We start from the raw sequence: 3,114 nt of genomic DNA, 5'->3' as shown, positions 1-3,114 counted from the left end.
TATTCCTTAATGTAATGCCAAATATAAACAAACAGTTAAAATAAAGAATTTGAATGGATAGAAAACGAGAAGTTAGCTGAGGAAAGAAGTAATAAATGTTTAAAGAAAATATAATACAAAGTGCTTGAAAAAAATTATGAATACATTTAAAAATGTTATGTAGTCTAGCACTCGACCTTTTCAAGTTTCAGGAAGTGAAAAAACAAACTGAAAACAAACGTAGAAAATTAAGCTTTGTACTTCCTTTATTAACATTTCTTTTTATTCCAAAAAAAAAAAAAACAAAAAAGAGAAAAGAAAAACGTAATAATGTATTTTTTTCAACATACCCAGTGTCATATTATAATAAAGCTTAATTTCCTTTTTTAATTTTGTTACTTTTTTGTAGCCTGAAACTATATTATATTAAGCTAAATGGTAATAACAGTAATGACATAGTGTGTGTGGACGCATTTCAAAAGGTACATGTCTTTCTGTTTTATTTTTAAGATTTTTAAAAAATATATTTATATACATATAATTATAATAATTTTAATTAAAAAAAAAATCTTTCTTCATAAATATGTATATATGTATGTATGTGTGTGTGTGCGTGTGTGTGTGTCTTTTATCGTTCAGTGGTTTAAGCCAGTGCATGTAGCCATGCTGGGGAATCTTTATTAGTGTTATTGCTAGTTTACCTCAAATTCATGGTGAAGCAGCAAGCCATCATAGTGACATGGGCTCATCCAGCATCTCAGGTAAAAATTTGTCCCTATGTTCCTTGGACATTTCCTCACAGATCTCTCAGGCCCGTCCCTGGCAAAGTACTGAGAAGTTGTAGGCTCCTGAACTCCAAACTTCCATAGTACATTAAGATAGAGAGCGAAGGACTCCTGGCACCTTATTGTGGAATCCAGCCCATATCTTTCACATTTCTCTAGGGAGTAGAATCTCATTTCTTCTTGCTTTTTCTCAGTAGCTCATCTGTTACACTGATGTAGTCCTTTCAGTGCAGCGGTGTTGGATTGCTTTGAGTTTCACTGTGTGTTTGATACTTTGAGATGAACATATTTAGGATTGGTGGTAGTCCAGATGACTGAAAAAAAATGTTCTCCATAGGATAAACAATTTGCTTTTTCCTTGTTCTGAATGATCTCAGAATCCAAACAGCTAGACACTTGCACATTGTTGCAAGTCTTAGTAAAATGTACAAGGAATAATGCATTACCACCCATGTGAACCTGTTGTACCAATCCTGGTATCACAACTGACCATTCACCAACTGTAATAGCAGGGTTGTAATAACTTCTGCCCCTTGGTACTCTGATTACAATCTCTTTGTGGACCATTAATAGGGTACTTAAGGTTTCTCTGTATGTTGTTCTCTTCAGCCTACTTGTTTTGTGCCATGCTTCTGTGTCTGTTTTGGCATGGTTTTTATGGCTGGATGCCCTTCCTAACACCAACCACTCTGTAGAGTGGGCTGAGTGCTTTTTACATAGTACTTGCACAGGCGAGGTCAGTTTTGGCATGGTTTTTACAACTGGATGCTCTTCCAAATGCCCACCACATTATAGTGTGGACTGGGTGCTTTTTAAGTGGCACCTGCACTAGTCACTAAGTGACTTTGCAAGACAAAATGTCTTTGAGCGGAGAGGGGGCATTGGAGGAGGCGATCTTCTGTCAGATGAAAGATTAGAGTGTGACAGAGAGGCAGAAACAGATGTCTTGCTGTAGAGGAGGTCCATGGTTAACCAGCCACTGAGAGGGAGAGAAAGAAGAGAAAGAGAGTAAGTGTTAACTAGAATGAGGGCAGAAACAGTAACCTAGAGAGAGAGTGGGAGTTATATACATTAATGTTGAATGATGAGAATGAGTGCTCAACACCGCATTGGCGGATAGAATTTCTTTATTTGGTTCCATGTTAAGAAAAAGATCTTAATATATTAACAATTTTTCAAGCTGATCACGTAGGGGAACAGTGTTCATCTCCATTTTGGATGAAAACACAAAATCTCTTGAATTCACAGAAAGTCTTGTATATATAATTTATATAATACACACACACACACACACAGGAAGGGCAGGTTGGCGTTAGGAAGGGCATCCAGCTGTAGAAACTCTGCCAAATTAGATTGGAGCCTGGTGTTGCCATCCGGTTTCACCAGTCCTCAGTCAAATCGTCCAACCCATGCTAGCATGGAAAGCGGACGTTAAACGATGATGATGATATATATATATAGCTTTGGACACACAAGAGGTGTAGTGGTATCACAGGAAGGTTAACAGAGAATATAGTCTTTGTGTTTGGCAAATGTGCATGCACAATAAGCACTAAGACTCAAATGCTCAGGGGGATCATTAGAAGTAGTTGATAGCTTCTGTTACCTAGAAGACCAAGTAAGCAGTGTAGGAGGAGGTTCTGAAAGTGTAGTTGCTAGAATAAGGATGGGCTGGGAAAAGTTCAGAGAACTTCTACTTATGGTGGTAAATAAGGGCTTTGCCCTGGAGTGAAAGGTAGATTGTATGATGCCTGTGTACATACAGCTGTTACATGGCAGTGGAATATGGGCTTTGACTAGAGAAGATCTGCGAAGGGTTGAAAGAAATGAAGCTAGCATGCTCCACTGGATGGGTAATGTCAGTGTGCATGCATGACAGAGTGTAAATGGTTGAAGATGAAAACTGGGTATAAGCAGCATCAGAGGTTGTGATGCATATGGATGAGGACAGCTGTGTAAAAGGTGGTGAGCTTTAATTGTGGATAGAACCTGTGGAAGGGGTAGACTCAGGAAGATGTAGGATGAAGTGGTGAGAAAGGATCTTCGGATGCTGGGCCTCACTGAGGAAATGACAAGAGACCAGATGTGGCAATTTGCTGTACTTGAAAAGACACATCTATTTATCTATCTATCTGTCTATCTATCTATCTATATGGTTGGGAAGTGAATTTCTTAACTAGACAACCATGTCTTTGCTTACATGTGTGCACGCACACACACACACACACGCACGCACACACACACACACGCACACACACACACACACACTCTCTCTCTCTCTTTCTCTCTCTCTCTTTCTCTCTCTCTCTTTCTCTCTCTCTCTTTCTCTCTCTCTCACACACACACACAG

The 3,114-nt window shown here is 38.8% G+C and overlaps 1 protein-coding gene across 4 annotated transcripts in view; it reads left to right on the top strand.

Annotated features, from left to right (window-relative positions):
• LOC106869601 (uncharacterized) overlaps positions 1–3,114 on the top strand; it is a 15,802-nt gene that overhangs the window by 1,517 nt on the left and 11,171 nt on the right. For 3 of the 4 annotated variants that reach the window (XM_014915408.2, XM_014915406.2, XM_014915407.2), the window contains exon 2: positions 389–461. The exons of the other annotated variant lie outside the window; for it this stretch is intronic. The gene's annotated coding sequence lies outside the window, so the exon portion shown is untranslated. The remainder of the gene's footprint in view (positions 1–388; positions 462–3,114) is intronic. 4 annotated transcript variants of the gene reach the window in all.

The sequence above is a fragment of the Octopus bimaculoides genome, chromosome 2, assembly GCF_001194135.2.
Source record: "Octopus bimaculoides isolate UCB-OBI-ISO-001 chromosome 2, ASM119413v2, whole genome shotgun sequence".
NCBI classification, from domain to species: domain Eukaryota; kingdom Metazoa; phylum Mollusca; class Cephalopoda; order Octopoda; family Octopodidae; genus Octopus; species Octopus bimaculoides.
This window is presented reverse-complemented; position numbering and strand designations above follow the sequence as displayed.